Raw genomic sequence first — 22532 nt, forward strand, 5'->3', positions numbered from 1 at the left:
AAAACACGGGCTCAGGCAATCCACTCACCTCAGCCTCCCAAAGGCGCGGGATTACAGGCTGAGCCACCGAGCCCAGCGGGGAGTATATTTAAATGGAGACTGGAATACTGAGATTTTGCCAATCTCACAAAGATGTGCAGTCCAGGAGAAACCAGTGCAAAGGCTGTAAGATGGAAATGAGGTTGGCATATGTGCAAAGCCTAGAAAGGGGCAGGGCAGTGGTGAGTGAGAGCAAGGGTGCCTCCAGGTAAGGCTCAGGGGAGGCAGGACCCAGAACTTGCATGGCCTTGTAGATAAAGTGTGAAATGAATGAGAAAGAACTCCCACTCCCAACACCAAGGAGAGTTCCAAGGAGAGTTCTTGGGGGCTACATTACTTTTCTAGGTCTACCATAACGAAGTACCATGAACTAGGGTGCTTACATGCCCAACATTCACTTCCTCACAGTTCTGGATGCTGAAGAGATGAAGGTGTCGGCAGGATTGGTATCTTCTGGGGCCTCTCTCCTCGGCTTGTAGATGGCCATCTTCTCCATATATCTTCACATGGCCTTCCCTCTGTATGAGTCTCTGTTCTGATCTCTTCTTGTAAGGACACCAGTCATATGGGATCAGGGCCACCCTACTGGCCTCATTTCACTAAGTTACCTCTTTAGAGACCCAGTCTCTAAATATAGTCCACATTCTGTGGCACTGGGGGTTAGGACTTCAACATATAAATTTAGGGGGGACACAATTCAGCCCCTAACAGGGGCCTCCCCTGACATATTCTTTGAGGACTAGATGGGGACTGTGGGCAGTCAGCATATTTAAAGTGCCACAGGAGGCCAGAAGTAACCAGTCCCAATGCTACCTGCTCCCTCTGTTGAAAGGGATGATTAGCAAGTGTTTAGGGGCATCAAAGACATAAGGGCACTAGACAGACTTTCTTACCTACAATTAGACAGGAGCCTTCCTGGTGTCATTTGGTAGTGTTGATGCAGGGTCTCAGAACAACTTGGAACCTTTAGTGGCCCACACACTGAGAAACAAATCTTGATCCTTGCAGAGAAATCTGCAGAGTTTAGGTCTGAGAGGTAAGTGATAAGTTGAGTGAGGAAAGTGAGTGGACGAGAGAGGGGACTGGAGAGCCATCCAGGCCTCCCCAGCTCCTTCAGGGATTACTCCCAAGCTCTAGCATAACCCTTGCCCAGGAGAAAGGCCCAGAGAGTGTTGTGCTGAATTTAATGGAGTGAACCCACAACCAGCCATCCCCGAGGCCCCTCACATCAGTGGTTATTCGGCCTCTGGGTCCCCAACCTGCTGAGGACCGAAGTGCCTACAGACCCACAGACTAGCCTCCAGTCAATGCCTCCACCTTGGGCTGAAGATAAAAATAAATACAAGGAGGGAAATGACCTAGAGAAACTACCTTGAAATTCAGAAAACATGAAACCAGGCTCCATCTAATTGAGATGACATTTTTAAAGGGGGTTTAGAGGGAGGCCTGGGCAGCATTTTAAATTGCAAGCTGATTGTGCAGACTCTCTAATTTTGGTTCTGAGCAAAGTTTCCAGTTGGAACAGAAAACAGGACTTCAAAGGCACTGCCTACTGCTGGCCAGGCAGAGAGAGGGAAAAGGGCAGCATGGGGCCTCAGGCACAATGTGGCCGGGAACTCTCTGCAAAGGCTGGGGGCCGCAGGGGGCTGCAGTCCTGGGGAGCCTGCTGTGTCTCTGAGGGGATCAATGGAGCCGCTCCTGGGAAAAGCCATTGAGGCAGTGGCTTTTCCTTGGAGAGTGAGCTGTGGTGCAGCCTAGCCCATCTCAGGGGCACTCACTGGGCAGAATTCTGGCCTGAGCTGGCCCCAGGCATCCCTTCACCCCAGTCCCCCGTGGTGTTGTAGAAACAGGCCTGTTTCTTATGGCAAACACTAGTGCCCTCTCAGGAAGAGAACTACTCCCTCCATGGGACTTTTTCCTGCCAGCCTCTAAGACTCATAAGGTAGAGAGGCCTATGGGCTCCTTCCCAGAATCCTGCAGGAGGCAGCCCCAGTCCCACTCAACTAGGAAGGCAAGGTGGATGGCCTCCGAGCTGGTGTGGAGGTGTGGTGACTTCTGACCCAGGAAGATGGAACCATCAGAGGGTCCTACATATCCCTCCTTTTGTTCATCCCTAGCTTATCTCATAAAAATAGCTTAGCCAAGCAGATTTTGCTGTTATTGTTATTATTATTCATACTCCCATACAACTAACACTGACCTGGCACACATGCACGCACATACACATGTGTACACATATCCTATGATTTCACAGTCCATTCGCCCAGACCCCAGGTTCTTGCAGAAGCCCCAGGAGGATGGCATGGCATGGAGAACATCGTTTACAATTAAGGAAACTGAGTTACAAAGAGTTGAGTTACTTGCCCAGATCCTGTGAGGCTACATCCTGGCGTTTCCCACAAGTCTCATGAACTTTCTTGTGTCCCTACTTCCCACTGGCTTCCACTTGACTTTTCCCACCCTTCCAGCTCCTGGTAGAGTCACCACAGTGTTTGGCCCTTTCCCTCTCTCCATTCACCATCTTGCTGTCAGCAAATGTCTCTCCCCAACCCCTCCATAGGACAGGAGGCTGATGGCGAGGTGGCACATGAGCATGGGAGGTGTCGCAGGAGGTGCTGGGCAAGGAGGCCTTGGTTCTGTGGCGGGCAGTGGGGAGCACTGAGGGTTCCACTGTGGCATGATTAAAAGCTGTCAGTGATCACAGGGAGAGAGGGCCCAGAGACCAGGGGCTGGTCTGGAGTTGCTGCTGTCACCCAGGCAGGAGAGGCGGGAGCAGTCTTGGCAGAGTTCAGACCGCTCCGGGGGCAGATGACTTTTCTTGGGGATCAGCTGGCTGCAGGAAGGGAGGAAGGGAAGAGAATGGAGCCAGTCATGGGGTCCCTGGCCTGTGTGATGGGAAGCACAGACATGCCAGTGGGAAGAGGCTGTGTGTCCCCAAGAGTGATGCAGACATAACGGGGGAACACAGATGGACCAGTGGTAAATACAGAACATCTTACATTTTAATAGTTTCATTTTTTTAGTGTTTTTTGTTTAGTTTTGTTTTGAGTTGGAGTCACTCCGTCGCCCAGACTGGAGTGCAGTGGCATGCTCCCAGCCACCGCAGCCTCAACTTGCAGGTCTCCCGCGATCCTTCCGCCTCAGCCTTCCAAGTAACTGGAACTACAGACACGCGCTACCATGCCCGGCTAACTTTTGGTTTACTGTAGAGATGAGGTCTCGCCAAGTTGCCCGGGTGGGTCTCGAACCCACGGGCTCAGGCAATCCACTCACCTCGGCTTCCCAAAGCACTGGGATTACAGGCTGAGCCACCGAGCCCGGTGCCATTTTTTTAGTGTTTATTAGAAAAAGTAGCACACAAACCTCTAACTCTGTGGATGTTATGGCTGGGTTTTCTTTTTATAAGTCCGATTTAATGTCATTTAAAAAATATTAAGTCAACAAAAGCAGTGACATGCTTACAGGGCAGAAGGAAACCAGGCGGCACTGGAGACTGGAGACATGTTGAGTCTGAAGAGCCAGTGGGAGGGACGGGAGAGTTCACTCAGATGCCCCCTGCACAGCAGAGAATCAGGTGAGGCCTGGACCCTGGAAAAAGTGACTGGAGAAAGCAAGAAGGGAGCTGAGGACTGAACCCTTGGGAACGCTGGCACCTAACTGTTGGGTGGAGGCAAGGAGCCCACAGAGGAGACAGGATGGCTCACAGTGGACTAAAGTGACCCAGAAGAGAGCACATTACCAGGAAGCAGTGCCCACCACGCTGGGTGCCCAGGAAGAAAAGGAGAAGAGGCATGCCATGAGGAGGGCACTGAGAGCCCCGGTGGCAGGGGTAGAGGGCAACAAAACAGGAGGAAGAGGGAGAGGAAGGTGGCTTGAGTGGGGGCAGGAAGCAGGCTCAGAGACAGCTTAGGATGGAGGGGCCAGAGCCTCTCACCTCTGCCTTTTCAGCAGGTCAAGTCTAATGTGGGATGAAGGACACAGAGAGTTTCCTTTGGGAGTTTCACTGAAGTTCATTTGGTGACTGGATGGGGGCTTAGAGGCTTGGGAGGCAGTTCAAGATTTGGTTCCTATGGTTCCCCACAGACAGTCTCTCTCATGCATGGGATATAGCCTCCACCTCCCTCAAGTTCAAGTGTCCTGTCAGCTGTGGGCTGCTGGGATGGACAGGCAGGACAGGGTCTCTCCTGCCTCCCATCTTCCCTGTTCCTTCTCAGCTTCCTTTGACGAGGACTGTGGGCTCTAGTTGCCCTGACAGCAAAGCCCTTTCACAGGTCGGAGCTCTGGGTCCCGTGCATCTGTGTTCAGGCAATTTGAGGTGATGTTCCCAGCAAAGCTGAGGCCCCAAGTTGGCTTCTGGGGGTAGGGAGATGGTGTCAGGAGGTGATCACAGATTCACCCTGGCCAAGGATGGGGTGGGTGCCCTTCACATCTCATAGGATGCCACATGCTTCTTGAGGGGGATCCACCAATGAGCTCAGTCTGTCTTGAAACAAAAACCAAGGAATCAAGGAGTGGGACAAGAGCAGAGCTGGGAGCAGAAGGTCTGGGGCTTGGAAGCCTGGAGTCAGCAACGTGCCCAAATCCTGCTCTGCCTACGGGCAAGCACCATTATACTCCTGGCCAGTCAGAGTTGTTCACAGAACCAGGAATCCAGGCCCTGCCACCAGAGAAGGGTCAGGTCAGGAGGAAGAGGGAAATGAAGTGAGTTTTTCACAGTTCCACTACCCAGAGGCCAGACACTTGTTGCATCTGTTTGTGCTCCTTCTGCTCCTATAGTTTTGAGGACACACGTCACAGGTACTTGCTGTGCTTGATGCTGGGATGTTGCTCCCCAAGTTGGGGGAGGGGGTCGATTTTAGCCAGTATGATAGATGAACATACTAATTTTTATCTTAATATTTACTAATTTATGTTCATGAATATAGGAAAAAGGTAAAAACTAGCATGTTAAACACATCCCTTCACAGATTTTATTGATGATGCTAAATTTCCTTTCACTTTAAATAAGCTTAAGTAGGAAAACTCTAAACAGAAATATTAAGTAAATTTTAGTACAATGGTATACAAACACAGCAAAAATGTAACAATTGTTTCTTGAGCACCTACTATGTGCTGTGCAGTGTTCTGTGGATACAGTAGGGAACAAAAAATATGTGAGAGGCTGAGACTTGGGAGGTGCTGCTGTGGAGAATAATTTTTTTCCTTTTTTTGAGGGTGGGAGGTTGGCACAGCACAGATTCTTTGAGACTCCAGAAAACTTACCTCTGCCCTTCACCAGCTTACAATCTTATTGAGAGGGAAATCTGTTGCTCATTGAAGCAACAGAAGAGGGACAGTACCCAATAATCCACAATCTAGGGCTGAACGAGGCCAGATGTCACACAGGGAACAAAAACCAGGAGAGGAAGAACAAGAGCAGGATGTGTTAGAAAGGGTACCACTGACTGTGATTACAAATGCACCCAAAATGTCTCATGGCTCAAATGCAATAGAAGCTTATTTCTTGCTCATCTAATAGTCCAGCACAGGTGCTCTTGGTGGGTGGGTGGCTCTCCTCCACATGGTGACTCATGGACCAGCTCCTTCCATCTTATGGCTCTACCACCCCCTAGGACTTTGTCATCATCTGCATTCGGGCGACATATTTACATCTTGAGAGCCTTGGCCCAGAAGTAGCACACTTAACATTCACATTTCATTGATTTCAACTCAATTACGTGGCAGGTTGTGCCCTACAGAAGAATTCCCAGCCAGAGGACTGAAATCCAACATGCCTTCCCTTTGCTAAGTTCTACAACCTGGAGGAAGGAACTTTTTTCCTTTCTTATTCTTCTTCTCTCTTTCTCTTAGTCAGGGTCTCACACTGTTACCCAGACTGGAGTGCAATAGCATGATCATAGCTCACTGCAGCTTCTATCTCCTGGGCTCAAGTAATCCCTCAGTCTCCTGAATAGGTGGGACTATAGGCACATACCACCATGCCTGGCTAATTTTTTTTATTTTTGACAGTGACAGAGTCTCATTGTTTTGCCCAGGCTGGCCTTGAACTCCTGGGGTCAAGCAATCCTCTCATCTTGGCTTCCCAAAGTGCTGGGATTACAGGCATGAGCCACTGCACCTGGCCAGAACTTCTTTTTTCTAACTCTGTAAGAAGTGCTGTGTGGGGTGGTTTTTATCCTCGCCTGGGAGTGGGAGGGAAGTGGAAGTGGAGAAGAGGCATGGAAGGGGAAGGGGTAAGAGGAGAGAGAGGGACAAAGGAAAACAGGAAGTGCCTAGGAGGAGAGTGGAACCTCGGCCCATGTGGCACCCAGTGCCCTGTAGTTTCAGAGAGTGAGTGCCAACCTGAGCTGGTGCTCCCTGCTTCCACTGGGTAGGGAGTTTCATTGCTGACCCTGTCACCCGCTGAGCCGAGCCCTGTGCAGCTCTTTCCCAGGATAGGGCAGCGTTGACACCTCAGGCATTGCCCACCATCCTTCCGTGCCCAGGTCTGATCTCTTGCCCAAGGTTACCCAGTGTCAGGGATGATGAGGATGGTAGGGTCTAAGTGAGGAGGGAAGCCATGCATCCTGATCCCAGGCATAGGAGAAAGCCGTGAGGCTGGTAGCATCCAGGCTGGAGCAGGTCCCACGCCCTGCTGGATGCAGCCTCTCCCTCCTCCCTCCCTGCTGACATAGCATGCCAGACAAGCCACCGGAGGCTTTGCTTAGCCCCCAAGCCTCGTTCAAGCCCCAGGAGCCAGACTCTGGGGTCAGGAGAGCTCCACTGTGCCTTCCACCTTCTGCCCCGCCCAAGGGCGGCCTTCTGGGACCTCTGCCTGGCCCAGCTGCTGCACAGCCACGGCTGCCACTCTGCCTCACCCATGTTTTAGTTGACAGGAGTATTTGTTACTCTTGTTTTTATACCTGTCACCACCCCACCTGCCTTGTGTAAACACTACCGACATCAACACGTTAACACTGGGTCCCCAGGGTAGGCACCAGCCAAGCCCTCTGGGAGCAGAGGAGAGCAGGTGTCAGCAGCCAGAGAGCATCCAGGGCCAGCATTCCCTGAACCCGCCCTGAAGGACACTGCTGGCAGGCTCAGGTCCAGCTCTGTACCTGGCTTGCTGGATGGCCTTGGCAAAAGCCCCACCTCCTACACCCAGGCCTCACTTTCCCCCTCAGAAGATGAAGTGGTTGAACTGCAGAGGGTAAATGGGCCTGCATGGGTTTATAGCATGGGCTGTGTAGACAGACGGCTGGAGTTCAAACCCCAACTCTACCACCTGCTGGCTGAGTGACCTTCGGCAAGTCTTGGAAACCATCTGACCTTTGGCTTCTCTGATTATAAAATGGGAAATGATAATACTTGTGAACATTCAGTGAAATACAGCTCATGGGAAATGGTCACTGAATACTAGCTGCTATTTTTATCTCTTAGAGCTCCTCCTTGACCACCAGGCTTCTGAGTGCATGCTAGCGCATGTGGGTTTGTGTGTCTGTCTGTGAGCTCCAAGTCTCACAATAGACATTGAAGAGGCCACAACCTGGTCTTGCTGTCTTGTGGGCTAGTTGACTCAGCCTGTCCTGACCTCTAAACCCAGAGGTCTCTCCTCAGCCCCAGTACTGACAACCTTCCCATCACCACTGACCTTTGGCAAAGGTAATTCTTGATTTTCTAACGGAGAGTTATTGACTGTAACCTAAAGCCCCAACTCTCAGGCCAGGAAAAGGTCTATTGTGAATCGGTCACACCTTGGCAGGTGAAAGCTTTGGGCCCTTCCATGGGCTGGTCAGAGGTCCCCTCCAGGTGTGAGATAAGATGGCTTCCACGGAACAGGGTCACAGCATTTAACATGGGTTTGCCAAGTCAGAAAGTGATTCCTTCCTCCCTGTCAGCATGTATACCTCAAGAGGAAAGTTGCTGGTGTCATTATATCCCTAACACCTCTAAACTTGCCTCCATTGTAACAGAGAGAGAAGGGCCTCAGGCCCAGAGCCTTCAACAGGCACTAGGCAGCAGGATCCTGGAGAATTTAAAAATAGTGTCTGCTTTTACTGCAGTTATTCTTATGGATTTCTTCTACTTAAAATACCTTATACAGGTTTTTCATTTATCATAGTGATATGACGTTTATAATGTACAGAAATGTGTCTAAGAAAAAAGAGTAAGCATTAGTCATTCACTGATGCAGGATGTTGGCAGAAGTTATGAAGATACTAGGGAGTGATGTTTGAGGAAGAATAATCTTCTGGTCTAGCAATTCTGAAACATTTTGGTTTATAACCTTAAAAATTATCGAAGATCCTTATAAACATTTTATTCATATAGGTTATATCTATCCATTTTATTGTATGAGAAATTAAAACCAGTTGGGCACAGTGGCTTATGCCTGTAATCCCAGTACTTCAGGAGGCAGAGGCAAGAGGATTGCCTGAACTCAGGGATTCGAGACCAGCCTGGGCAGCATGGCAAGACCTTGTCTCTACAGTAAATCAAAAAGTTAGCTGGGAATGGTGGTGCACACCTATAGGTCCAGCTACTTGGATGGCTGAGGAGGAAGGATTTCCTGAACCCAGCAGGTCGAGGCTGCGGTAGAAGGCAGTGAGCATGCCACTGCACTCTAGCCAGAGTAACAGAGTGAGACTGACTAAAAAAAAAAAAAAAAATTAAAACCAAGAAAAAGATAAAATAGTCATTTATTTGAAAATAGCTATAATAAACCTATGACATATTAATATAAGTAAAATTTGTTTGAAAAATTACTATATTTTCCCAAAATATTTTAGTAAGAAGAATGTCATTGTTTTACATTTTTGTACATCTCTTAGATGTCTAGCCTAATAGAAGGTAGCTCAATCCTGAGTGCATGCACTGAGTGCATGCGCTGGCATGCTTTCTGTCTGTTGTGATGTGTTTAAGTTGAAGAAAAATTTGGCCCTATGGAAATAATATAGCTGGGGAAGAAAGGGGTATTTTACTAGCCTTTTCAGATAATTATTCTTTAAAACACACCCAAACTGGACAAGTGGTAGTTTCTTAAAGAATATTTGGAAGCCGGACTCGGTGGCTCAGCCAGTAATCCCACACTCTGGGAGGCTGAGGTGAGTGAATTGCCTGAGCCCGCGGGTTCGAGACCCTCCTGGGCAACTTGGCGAGACCTCATCTCCACAATAAATCAAAAAGTAGCCAGGCGTGGTAGTGCGCGTCTGTAGTTCCAGCTACTTGGAAGGCTGAGGCGAAAGGATCGCTGGAGGCCAGCAGGTCGAGGCTGCGGTGGCTGGGGGCATGCCACTGCACTCCAGTCTGGGTGACAGAGTGAGACTCCAACTCAAAAAAAAAGAATATTTGGAATGTAGAACCTGAAACTATATCAGTGGCCCTTCCCTGTTCTGTTATGTTAAAATCTATTGGTCTACCTGTACTTTGAATGGATCTCTTCCCATGCATGATTTTGTAACACCATTTGGTCATTGGAAAATATTGGTTCACTGAGTTACACAGATCTTCCAAATGTTGACACATTTCAACATATGTAAAAAAAACATTTGTTAGTATCAATACCGATCTTATCAGAAGGGTTTTTAGTTACTGGGAAGTTGTCACATTTACCGTGGTAAATATGAGTCTTCCACAATTCTGGCTTTTCACTTGAAAGCCAGAATTTTATCATTTTGCTGACAAATATGTCAGTGTTTTCCTTGAAATGATAGGCTCAATTGGTTCATTTTTGAGGAAATGTCTGCCAGAGACCCAAGTCTGAAATCCCATTGATTGTTAGGTGTTCAAGTAAAAGCGATGTCCATGAACAAAGGAACAAGCTCGACTAGCAGGTCAGTCTCTCCTGAGGACACCATCCTCCTTTGGTTTGTAGCACCCATGTTTCCTGCACATTTCCCTTCTCATCACCCAGGATATTAAGACATGTACTCAAGGAGGAGGTGGTTTAAAATTTTTAATCTTTACTACTTCATCAAGGACATTTGGCATAACTGGTATTTGTTGTGTTGTGAATGCATAGTAGTAAGAACACGGGGGCAGCTGATCTGGTTTGGTGCCACTGCATTGCTTCCTGCTAAGGCGACCACGATTGTATCTGATGCCTTTGCATCATCAGTACAAATGTTAACTCTGTTAGAAAGAGAAAGAACATTTTAGGGTTGGTATGAAACTAGTTTTGATCTCATGGACCCGCCTGAAAGAACCTCAGGGGTCCTCAGATGACCCTTTGAGAATCATTGGTCTAGCCAATTCCTTCCTTATGCATCGTGGGTACTGAGACCCTGAGAGGGAAAGAGACTTGGCCAAAGTCCAGAGCCAGTCAGAGGGTGAACTAAAGCCCAAACCTTCTGAGATCCTGGAAGCAAAGTGACACGCTCCCCTTCTAACAAAAGCAGTATCTGGCCACTCTGATGAATGATGTGGGTGCTGATGTCCCCATTAAGGAGGAAGGAGGGGGCGCCAATGAATGAGCCTGGGGAGAGGCAACAATCAGCCCAATGCGTCAACTTCAGGCCTTGCCTGTTCTCACCCTGCGCTGTGTGTGTAGTGTTCCAGCATCCATCTTTTCTCTTCCATAATTGTGTTGCTAATATCTCCCAGCCGAGGCAGCTCTAATTAAACTATTCACCATCGTCACTTCATGTTCCTAAGAGATGAGGTTGGCCATTATCATTTTTCCTTCCCTTTGACTGCGCTCTGTGTGGGTAATTTCATTCTGCCCTTGTTCATTTCTTAGAAATTTAGTCTATCCAATTTTAGTCCTTTTCTCCTCTTAGAACACTGAGCTCAGGGGAAAGGAGGTGGAGGATGAGGGCACCATGAATTTGGAAATTTCTGTCCCATTCACCTTAAAGCTTATTTGTGACTGGGTAGTGCCTGCTTGGTGGTTCAGTTGTTCACAGAACCTCTGTCTAGGAGAGATGCCCAGGAGGTATAGACTGGCAAGAAAGTGGCACCATGTACAGCTGTCCCAGAGGGTGGTGGTGGTTGGTGCTTTGGACAGGCAGCACCCCCACCCCATCCTGGCCTGGGGTGGTCAGACGCCTTGGTGCCATAAACGCACTGCTGCCCCTGAGGGCCCAAAGCAGTCCTCTGTGTTGACAAATATGGGAAGGACCTCTATCCTGCATCCACACCTCGCCATGCTCTGCCAGTCCTTCGCTGACTGCCCTCTTTCTTCCTCCTGGGCCCTCATACCCACTCTACACAGGTGCTGGAGGGATTGACGGCATCCCAAACCCTCAGAAGGAGGCTAGGAGCCTAGGACACACAGGGAGAGAGCGAATGCCTCAGGACCCACTCACAGATTTAGCATTTGCAAAGCTCTGAGTGGAAGGGTTTTCACACCGTCAGAGACACCCCACGATGGAATGTCAGGCAGCCTCATGAGGGGCAGTGCACATGTTCACACTTGTGACCAGCAGCCTGGCTGAGAGGCCATCTGTGTGCAAGCCCCTGCACCATCTGTATGCCTGCAGAGTGACTGTCCTTAGTTTGGTATCTAAGGGCTGTGTGGCCCCAACATTGTCCTCAGGCCCCGCTGTTGGCTAGAAGGGCATCTGGCGCCTCCAGGATTTTCTGCTGCTGGGGACCTTAGCTTTGCCTGGGCTTCTGCCTACCTTCCTTGAATTATTTTCCTCATCTTTCAAGAGCCCCAGAGATGACCAGTGTCTGGACTGTGCCATGGCCTCTGGCTCAGCTGATCCACAACTGCCATCTCCCACGTATACCCCTCTCCTGTCCCCTGCCCACACACCTGTTTCTCCTGGAGGCCCAGACTTTGCTCTGCGGCTGCTCCTTGGAGGAGCCTTCCCTGACTTTGTAGTTGGTGGCTGGTGTGTTTGCTGCCCTCTCTGAACTGCAAGAATGAGCAGGGAAAAGTTCAAGTCCTGCTGGCAGATCTGTCCTGGGCTTTGCACAGGGAGACATCAGCCAGTCTTTGGTAAACATTCTTGAGTCTAGCCCAGGCTCTTTCTGCTTAACTTGGGCCAGGGCCAGAGCCAGGGGTGGGAAGCCACACCAGCTGCAGGGGCTGACAGGTGGTTTCTGAGTGAAAACTTTTAGGTGTCAAATGCGGGACCCAGTGACAGGGTCTCAGAGGTGTCAGGCCACAGCCACCATCCCCTAAGCCCCTGGTTCTTGGAGATACATAGTAAGCCAGCTTCTCGCTAAGAAAAAACTGCTTCTCAACAAGTCCAAGATTTCTTAGACTGAAAAAGATGTTAGGATCGAAAACCTAAGAATTCTCCACAGAGGGTGACCTGTGCCCCATGCAGGGAAGATTCTCAGAAGGGCTTAGCACAAATCCCTAAGGAATCCAGAAGGACTACTTTCTCAACCCTGATAGAGACCTTCTCAACAGGCCACAGGCCCCTGGCAGACAGGACCATGGATCAGAGGGAGGGAAGGTCGAGGGACAGCTCTTCTCCCCTGATGTGTTCAAGGCACCCGCTAAAGGACTTGGGAGACCTGGGCAGTGTCTTCTTTATGCCAAAGGTGAAAGCCCTGAAAGCCAAGACCCCACTTAATGTCTACACCCAGCAAGTGTGCCATGGATAAGAGAGTGGATGGGTGAATGTATGAGTAGATAAAGGAGAGAATGAGTAGGTGGGGGGAGGGGCAAGATAGACCAAAAAGAAGTGGAGGAGGAACTGAAAGATAGAGAGATGCCATGGAAGGGCAGAAGGGGGTAAAGGGATGCTGGGAGGGGTGGCAGTGAGTGGATGGACTAACGGGTGGCCAATAGGAAGATGTGCATGCACATGGTGTGATAGGTAGGGAATCCTGGGTAGGTGGCACAGGATGTGTGACTGGCTGGAGAAGGGATGGGTGGATGCGAAAGGAGAGAGTGGGAGGGTTGCCATCCGAACTGGAGAAGGAACGCAGGATTAGAAACAGCACTGCATCCTTGGTTCTGTTGCAAGATCTTTCTGAGGAACCAGGAAGGTTCCCTTCCCTGAAGCAGTGGTGGACTACAGGTCCCCCACCTCCCTCGAGAGACCCTGTGGACTGACAGCATTCTGTAGGCCCTTGCTCAGACTTCTAAGCCTAGGCGAGGAAAGAGCCCTGAACGAGCCTGGCCCCAGCCTCCAAATGCCTGTAGTGCCCCAGTTAACTGCTACAACCAGAGATGCGTCACAAAATGTCCAAAAGGTCCTGCGGTGATGGGTGGGTACCACTTCCACTGAGAGTCACAATTAGGAAGCGATCCCAGGGCCAGGAAACCAGACCACTGCACGAGGCTAAGGGAGTGCACCCCAGCCCCCATCTCCAGAGTTCTGAGACCCAGCAGCAGAGAGGAAGGGAGGGGGCTCGCCTGTGCTGTGGGGAGAACATGACTCTTTCCTCGGATGTGCAGGCCTGGGCGGGCCCCAAATGCCCCTGGCCATTCTCTACTGCTGGAATTGCAGTGCCCAGGCTAGGACCCCAGTGGCTGGGGTCTCTCTGCCCCTTCCCCTTGAGGAGCAGGTCGGCAGCCCAAGGAAGGCAGCAGTGGCCACCGGGCCTGGCCCTGCCCTGCCCGGTCTCTGCACAGCATGTCCAGCTCATGTGCCCTCTCCCATTGGGCTGTGTGCTCCTGCCCCCTGGTGGGTGCAGGGACAACTACAGTACAGAGGGTGGGGTGGGGCCGGATGGAGGCTTTTCCCTGCCACTAGAGGACTGTGTGTGTGTGTGTGTGTGTGTGTGTGTGTGTGTTATATGTGCGTGCACACTCACACTTCACTTGGCCTAAAAAATGAGAGATGGAGGAAAACTCAACGATCCAAAGCAACTTCTCAAATGGAAGGGGTTATTATTATAATTACTGTGATTATTGTTATCAAGATGATCATGCTTGCCTGGAAAATCGTGTACAAAGCAGGCTTATTTTATGTCAGCTTGTTGTTTGTGTCTGAGGCGCTTCATCTTTGCCTATAATAACTAACATTTGCGGGGTTCTTTCATGTGGCAAAGCTATGTCACAGCCTTAGCCCGTTTTATCTGCACAAACAGCCCCATGCAGTGGGAACTAATGAGAGAACAGAGACCCAGAGAGGTTCATTTTCTTCCAAGATCACATGGCTAAAAAGGTGCAGAGCCAGAACCTGAGCCTGGGATACCCGACTAAAGCTCCCTGTTCATCCCCCGCCCAATATCGCTGACATCTCATCCTTTGAGAGGGAAGGGGTTCTTTATTATACTTTAGCTCCAAGCCTCTTCACCACTGATGTTTCTCGAAAGTCCACATGGCCATGAAGAAAAGGGGTGGGTTTTGAAGACCCTGGTGTTTCAAGGGCAGTTTGCTATCCCAGTTCCAGACAGTGACTATACCTGGCCACGTACAAGTGCCCGCAATGCCTGGCGTGTGAGTGGAAAGCATGGTGCTCCTCCCAGTCACTCAGCTTCTCTTGGTCATCACCGTCCCTACTACCACCCCCCTGGGTGTGGTACAGGACAGACAGGTATCAGCTACATCATCTGGTCAGAGGTGCCAGGGCAGAAGCCAGTGGTGGGCAGGTGGGGAAGGCCCTGACTAGGCCCTGGGAGCCTTTCCTCACAGAATGGGTTCTAGCTCCAGGACCACCTGGCTGACTGGAGATGGCTTTCTAAAAGCAGTGCCCCTCACTGCTGGGTGCCTATGGGCTGCCCCCCGATTGTCACCTGGACCTTGGTGCTGCTTCCCAAGCACATTCATGACCAGCGCCGCCCCCCACCCCCCGTGGCAGGATGCCCTGGCCTTTGTGCCATGATGAGGAACCCTCATGTACTACCAGCTCTGGGGCATCACTGCCCCACCACACCCAGGGCACCCTCCTCCCCAACAGCATCCCAAGGCAGCCAACTTCGGGGGGACACTTGTGCTGAGCTCCTCACCCCTCCAGACTCTGGAGATGCCCCCAGAGCCCCGTCTCCACATGCCCCTTCCTCTCCCTGCCCACTCCTTTATCAGGGGCTCTGATGTAATGCACATGTGTATAGGGAGGCTCTCCAGCATCCCAGGGTTCCCCAGAAGTGCCTCACCTCCACTTCTAGCAGCTTCAGTCTATTTTTATGTCAACATTATGAGTGAGATACCATTTAACCAGAAAGGCTGTTCCGGCTTCAATGAAAAAAAGGTTCATGCTGTTTCTAAGTCATTAATTGGTAAAAAGAATCCTGCAGGTAACCTTGAGAAGTCACAGCCTCTTTCAGCCTCCTGATCCTAAACCCATAAGAATGGTATCTTGCCTGCTGTTGACATTCAGAAACGCACATTCCCTGCCATGGCCCAGAGAAGAGTCCTGTCATCCTCCTGTGCCCCTGATCATCATGAGGGCAGGCAGGATGATTTTTCTGCATCCCCCGGGCAGCCCAGGAGGTGGGGCAGTGTGTACTCGTCCATCAGGCGGATACTGGCACAGTCCACCCCTCAGTGCCATTCCTGTGCTAAGGGCTCTCTGCTCACATAACAGTCCTGCAAAGCAGATGATGTTGTCATCCCCATTTCACAGGCGAGGGTGCCGAGTCTCAGAAAAGCCAGGAGTCTAGATCGGAGCCCAGGTGTGAGTAGCTCCCAAGTCTGTGATCTGAAGCCTCCCTGAAGGCTGCATGGAGGAGGATGAGGAAGTCTAAGGAGAAGGTGACTAAGGGAGGCTGGTTGGGGAGGCTCCTCGGAGGTGTGGAGGGGCAGCAGAGCCGGACCTTAAAGCACAGGTAATCCCAGCAGAGAATAACGGAACGGGGCATTCAGGGCACTTACTGACCACAAAACCCATCCCACGCAGGTCTGTACAGCTGAGAAAAGACAGTCATGTTCTCTGTCTCACACAAGCGAGAGCCCCTCCCTTCCTTTCGGCAGCTGGACCTCAGGCCAGGGGACGGAGCCAGTGCTGGAAAAGCGGCCGCTTCTTTCCTCCTTGCGCAGACATCCCTGAGTGCCTCACAGGACTGTCTGCTGCCTCCCACCAGACCATTCTAGTGTTTGGCACGTGGCCAGCACCCACGACCCAGCTGTGCCATGCCTGTCCCATGGAAGAGGAAGGGGCTGCTCACACAGGAAACACAGCACAGCATGTGGGCACTACGTATAGGGAGTGCGTGGTCCAGACAGAGATCAGAAAGAGTGTGGTGCCAGATGGGAGCAGTCTTCCTGGAGGAGGTGAGCCCCACATTAGCCTTGGCAGACCAGGGGCTGTAACAGGACTATTTGGGGTAAAAGTACACAAATAAACTAAGTAAATAGCATATTCTCAACTGGATTTAAGAATGAAGGGACTGATCGACTCAAGTTAACTAGAAAGCCCAGAGGTGTTTGTGGTACAGGCATAGCTGGATCCAGATATTGACGGTGATCATGACCTGGTGTCACCCTCTCTGTTCTGCTTTCCTCAGTGGTGGCTCCACACTCAGTTGTACCCTCCCATTGAGAGTCTCTCTTTCCTAATAGTTCCTACGAATGTCCTGGGGTTGGTTGGGGTGAGGGACTGGCGGTAAGTCTGACTTGGCAAATATGGATTGTTTTTCCATCCCAAGTTGTTCACAGGCCAGCAGGATGAATCGACCAGGTCTAGAGTACATGTCTACCCCTAGAATCAGAGGACAGGTTCAGTTCTACCCACACCACTCAGACCAGGTTGAGGAAGGCCTTTCCTCAGGGAAGCTGGGGCTCTGCCTCCAGGGACAAGGAAAAGGAGGCATGGAGGCCAAGATGGCAACCACCCAGCAGAAAGGGGGTATAGTTGGCTACAGGCATAGCTAGATCCAGGTGCTGTTGTGTTATCATGACTCGGGTGTCTCTCTCTCCCAGAAAACAACTGGGCAGAGAGAAGGGGGTGGGCCTTTGCTGGCACCTGTAAGTGGTCACTGCCATCTCTCCTGCAGCACTGCCTGGGCCAGAGCACACAGTGGGTTTTCTGGAGAAGTCAGCTCCAGCAATCGCCCCTTCATAAAACTCCTATAGGTCAGACCTGGTATCTTTGTTCAGAATAACAAAAAAAAATACGCAGAGTGGCTTGTAAACAACACATTTATTTCTCAGAGTCCTAGATGCCAGGAAGTCCTAGTGAGGGCCTGCTTCTTCATAGATGGCACCTTCTTGCTGTGTCCCTATAGGGTGGGAGGGGTGGGCGTCTCTAGGACCTCTCCCATAAGAGCCCTAATCCCATTCACAAGGGCTTCACCTCATGATTTAATCACCTCCCAAAAGCCACACCTCCTCATACCATTACCCTGGGGCTAGGATCTCAACCTGTGGGTTTTTGCAGGGACACAGACCACAGCATCTGGAAGTCTGCCCTGTATACACACGTGTTTTGTCATACCTCATATTGCCTGGGCAGCTGGGCCTGCTGTGACCAGCAAGAAGTGGCCATGCGATGGGAGCTGTAGAAAAGTAAAAAGTGCTGGGGGAAGGTGCTGGGGGCGGTGTTAGCTCTACCTCCAGGTCTCCAAAGGTGGGCAGTCAAGGGGGCAGCACTTCCCTTGTCTCTACTAATTACTTGTTGAACTTGGCCAGCCAGAACCCGCCACAGCCCTCCAGGGCATACTGGCAAAGCCCTTCCTTCCCCTCCAAGCCCAGCCCTTCCTTTTTATCCATCTCCCTCCCCTTTGCTCAGGGGCTGGGCACCAGTGAGTCCTCACTCTGGCCTCGGGTGGCCAGGCCTTGGGTGAGATGCACATCCAGGGCATTGGCCAGAGCACCATAGAGAAGATTGGCTTCGAGTCCGGGTCCTCCTGCTTACAAGCTGTGTGAGCTTGATCAAGTTGCCTCCCCTAAAGAGGGTGCCTACCTGGTAGGGTTACCATAAGGATTAAATGAGAACCAGACGTTCAAATGGACAAGCACTGTGAACAGAGAAGGTAGAGTGAGAAACGGGGGCCATGCCTAATATTAAAACGCCAAGGATCCACACATTCCCCTAACGCTGCTGAGCACCAGCTGTCTAAAAGGCCCTGTGTGAGACCCAAAGTACCAAGAGAAATCAGGAGACCATCCCCACCCTGAGGAACTAGCACCTGACAGCATGCTCAGTGTCTCAGGAGCAGGCTCACCTGAGGGCATTGAGGAGGACTTCCCTGAGGAGGTGACATCGTAAGAGGATCTGAACCGATGGAGCCCCCGTGGTGGGATCACCCCAGCTTATATGGGGAACAGAAAGAAGGGTTGTGTGGTAGAGCCCTGCGAGAGAGAAGAAGTGGGAGGATCTTAGGGTGGAGTAGAGTGGTAGGCATGGGCCTTGTAGGCACAGTGGGGGGTTTGGAATTTAGGAATGATGGGAAGCCATTTGAAAAGGTTTAAACGGGGAGAATTGTTGTATCCATTAGGATTAGGTTTGAGTGAATACCAGAGATCCTGAAAATAGTGGCTTAAATAAGATAGAAATTTGTTTTAAGTGTTCAAAAAAAAAACCCCACTTAAACAGTGTTAGTATGACTCCAGATAGTATGGAGTCTTGTCAAGAACTTGGACTGTTTTTAGATCACTGTTCTACTGTCTGTAGGGTGTGGACTTTGTTTTCACGATCCCACTTGACTGCTAGAGCTCCAGCCATCACTTCCAAGTTCCAGACATTAGGAAGGAGGGTATGAAAGCAGCTTTTCCAGCACTTTTACCTCTCATTGTGCAGGTCTTGTCACGTGGCCACACATAACCGCAAACATCATTGGGAAATGTGGTCTTTTAGTTGGGTGTCAGTGTGCCCAGCTGAAGATGTGGGGGTTCTTTTTCTAAAGGAGAAAAGGAGGATTAATGTTAGGAGGAAACTGACAATCTCCTGCTCTGTGAGGAACAGACTGGAGAGAAGCAAGATCAAGGCAGAGAGCCTCTGGGAGGGAACTACGGGCGGCCAGGAGACAGATGGCCGTGGCTTGGCCTCAGAGGTGTGAGAGGGGAGATGGAAGGAGTGGGCAACTGACACCAGTTTTGAAAGGAGAACCCGTAGGACACAGCATGGGAGGGAAGTGCAAAATCCAGCAGGACTCCTGAGCACTTGGGGCAGTGGGCAAGAGGAAGAGATCAGGAACCAGGCTGCTAGTGTGGGACCCTGTGGGAAGGTGTCACGCCCCTGGGCTGTTGACTGGAGAATCCCAGGAAACCGCCTATCCGGCTTCCCCCACATGTGGAACACACCCCAGTGGACTGGGATTCATAACACTCCAGGTCATACGTGGAGGAACAAATGTGGGAGTGCAGAGTGGCTTTGCGGAGCTCAGGCTTCTACCTTGCACCCTCTTGAATGTCCTCCATGCATGTGCATTGCGGCATAGGGTGCCCGGGCTGGAGTCTGGTCCTCGTATCTAGGGAAGTCTGGCCTGCCCCGCCCACCTGCTCCTCTGGGCCTGACTTGTCTGAGCTGGGTGCTCCACAGATCTGGCAGAAACCACAAAGGTGGAACCCGAAGAGGAAAAGTCTGACCAGGCCTACCACCCACGTTCCTAGGATGGGAAAGCAGACTGAGGCTGCGCCAGGCCAGCCAGGCACACCAGGCCGGGGAACAGGAGCCTTGGCAGGTCCCTGACTCATAGGCCGTTTTTAGCCCCAGGTGGAGGCGCCACCCCTGTCCACCCACTCGCTGCCTCCCTGAGTCATCACTGCCTGCCTGGGGCACCCCAAGCCCAGGCCCCAGGGCCAGCTTTCCAGGTCACTGCAGCTAGGGGAGGCTCCAAGCCCAGGCCTGACCTGGAGACCAGGCTGCCTTGGCGGGCAACCTCCATGGCAGATTAGGGTGGCTCAGGGACCCAAGGGCTGGCATGTGGGACTGCCCAAGGGAACTGGATCTGGCTTAGCATATGGGCTTAGCCTTCTGGCCCCACACCAGTTGTAACCTCCTTCCAGGCAAGCAGTGGGGAGGGAGCACAACTGCCAGAACTTTGCCAGACCTTCTGCAGGAGTCAGACCCTGACACACAAATAGTTGCTTAGTCAGACAGCTCGATTCTGGAAAAATCTCCACTAAAGCCTTTGGCCCCACATAGTTTTGTACGGACCTTTTTGTTGGCCACAAAACTTCCGGGTGCTGATCTCATTTTCTTTGTGTCTCTTCCACCTCAGAGCACAACTGCAGACTTTCAATCCCTCCCACTCACTTCCTGAGCCACGTGCCCTGGACTGGGTAGTCTGTCTCTCCTCCGGCTTAATCGGAGACTGGGGGCTGAAAGGACTTACTGCTAGCAGAGTTCTCGGATAATACTAATGGCACCCACAAATAAAATTCCCTGGTTCTGGAGCCTGTGAGGTCAGGGAAATAGTGGGACCTGGCATACTCCAGTCCCAGGCCCCAGCAGGGCCCAGTCTCACTGTGGGCTCCGGGACTTGTGCAGGCTGAAACTGGAGGAAGGTGGCTGGAGGTGGAACCCAGGGAAACCACTTTGGCCCTGTGACCGCCCCTGTGACCACCTGCGCCCTCCAGGCTCCATGTCTCGTCTGAGGCCTAGTATTAGGGCCTTTGTGTGTGCAAGTCTCAGAATCTAACCAGAAGGGGCTCACGGGGCCAGGTCAGAGAGGCTGTGGCGACCCAGCCGGAGGACCCTAAACAGGGAAAGCCTACAAGTGGCTCACTACCTCATTCAGTAACTGAGCTTCTTCCTTGGCTTGGCTTCCCACACTTGGTTCCCAGGCACCTAACAGGGTTGGGAAGCTGGCCTGGGTCCCATGGGACCATGAGATTCTACACATGAGGATCCAGCACTCCTGGCCTGGCCCTGTGATCCCAGCTGTGCCTCTCCCTGTCGCTGGGACCCCTGCAGTACTAAGGAGGTTTGTGGTGACAAGGCAGAGACGTTCTCAGGGCCTGCAGGAATTCTGGCAGGGACAGCGGGGCCACTTGCTTTCTGGTCAGGAAAGGGGTCTGCGCCAGGTCCCATTAGCCAGAGAAATGTGAAGAGTAAGCAGACGGGGCATGTCCTGGTTTGGGCTCCTCTAGACGCCGACCCTGAGACAAGAAGTGTATCTGGGACACCTTGGGGAAATGGGGAAGCAACACCAGCAAGGGAGGGAAACCAGTAAGGTGAGCAAATGGATGCTGCTGTGCTGGGCAGCTGGGGCATGGCCCGCCAGGGATCCTCTCAGAGACTGTGGGGTTGGTCTCAGAATTGCCTCCCTGGAAGACAAGGAAACCAGGGTTTGCCCACCAACTACTGTCCATTCTGGGCTCTTGAACTGTGCAGCTGCCACACCCAGGAGCAGAGAGCTTCTTAGCAGAGGCAGGAAAGTGCCCTCGAGGGCACTGAGGGTATGAATGAGCTCGAGACAGCACCTACCCCACTCTCACTTCCTCTAAGTTAGACACTAAAGCAGCGGTCATCTCAGACAGAGTATAGGTCTTTCTGGCCAATGGCAGGTTCCTCAGTCTAAACTCCTCTACCAGGTACTGTTGGCCATCACAGATGCTATAGTCAGTGATTGCTCTCAGCATGCATAGGTCTGACTGTAAAGGCTAATCTCAAGTACTAGCCCTACCAACTCGCCACCTGTGACCTTAGGTGACTGCCTTCCTCTCCGTGGCCCTCAGTTTCCCCGCCTACAAAATGGGGATGATCATACAGCAACCACTGTATTCATTAGCTGTGCCACAATAATGCGGTCTAACAAAGCTCACTTGAACCCAACCACTCACTTCAGCTGAGAGCCAAGATCCAGATAGGTCAGGTCCGTACCATGACCCAAGGTGCTCTTCCTGGGATGAACGAGAGAGCTAGGGCATGTTCATGGTGATGCTCAGGACCCATGAGGACGATGGAAAGACACAGCCCTCCCAAGGAACTAGCACACCGCCACCCACGTCATTCTGTGCCTGCAGCAAGTCCTGTGGCCATACCCAAAGTCCAGGAGGCAGGAAACATGCTCTGCCTCCAGGAGGAGGGGTTTCAAGGTGCAGGGCAGAAGGTGTGGGCATGGGGAGGGGCGAAGAGCCAGGCCTATGGGGACACAGCGCCCACTGCCCCTCCTGAGGAGGTGTGAGGTTCTGAGGAGGTGGTGTGTGTGCACACAAGTCCTTCATAAACTGTTAAGTGCTACTCGCATGTGCAGGTGGTAAGGATATGGTCCTGGGAATTCTCTAACTGCCTTCTGAGTCTTCAAAGACCACCACACTCCTGGTTTGAGTATACATGCATCTGATTGTGGTCTTTGAAAATGGGTGACCTCTGTTTGGGATCCAGGATGAGGAGAAGAAAACTTAATTATGCAGTACTTCCTCTGTAATTCCAAGGAGGTTCAGCCTACACATGTGTGCCTTAACAAATTCAGCTACACCCACTCAGACGAGGAGGAAGGAGAAGGAGGCAGAGGAGGAGAAAGCTCCAATCTCAGCATTTGCCCTTTTGCCCTTCCCTGGTTTAGCCTGACCTGGGCTTCCCCTTCCCTCAGAGAAAGGTAGGCTACCAGGCACAAATAAATAAGTCAAGATTGAGAAGGTTAAGTGTCATCTTTGAGCGATCCAGGGGCCCAAGTTCTTGGGATTTCACGTTGGCATGAGGAGCTGTCGCCATCTGCACTAACTTGACAACCAGCCCCTCCACTCCCCACCCCTAAGGCACAGCTCTACTGTGGCCCAG

The 22532-nt window shown here is 51.5% G+C and overlaps 1 protein-coding gene across 1 annotated transcript in view; it reads left to right on the forward strand.

The window, feature by feature from the left end:
• GNAO1 (G protein subunit alpha o1) overlaps nucleotides 1-22532 on the forward strand; it is a 161255-nt gene that overhangs the window by 123472 nt on the left and 15251 nt on the right. The window lies entirely within an intron of this gene.

The sequence above is a fragment of the Carlito syrichta genome, unplaced genomic scaffold (genome assembly GCF_000164805.1).
Source record: "Carlito syrichta isolate Samal-C Ts95f unplaced genomic scaffold, Tarsius_syrichta-2.0.1 Scaffold205434, whole genome shotgun sequence".
NCBI lineage: Eukaryota > Metazoa > Chordata > Mammalia > Primates > Tarsiidae > Carlito > Carlito syrichta.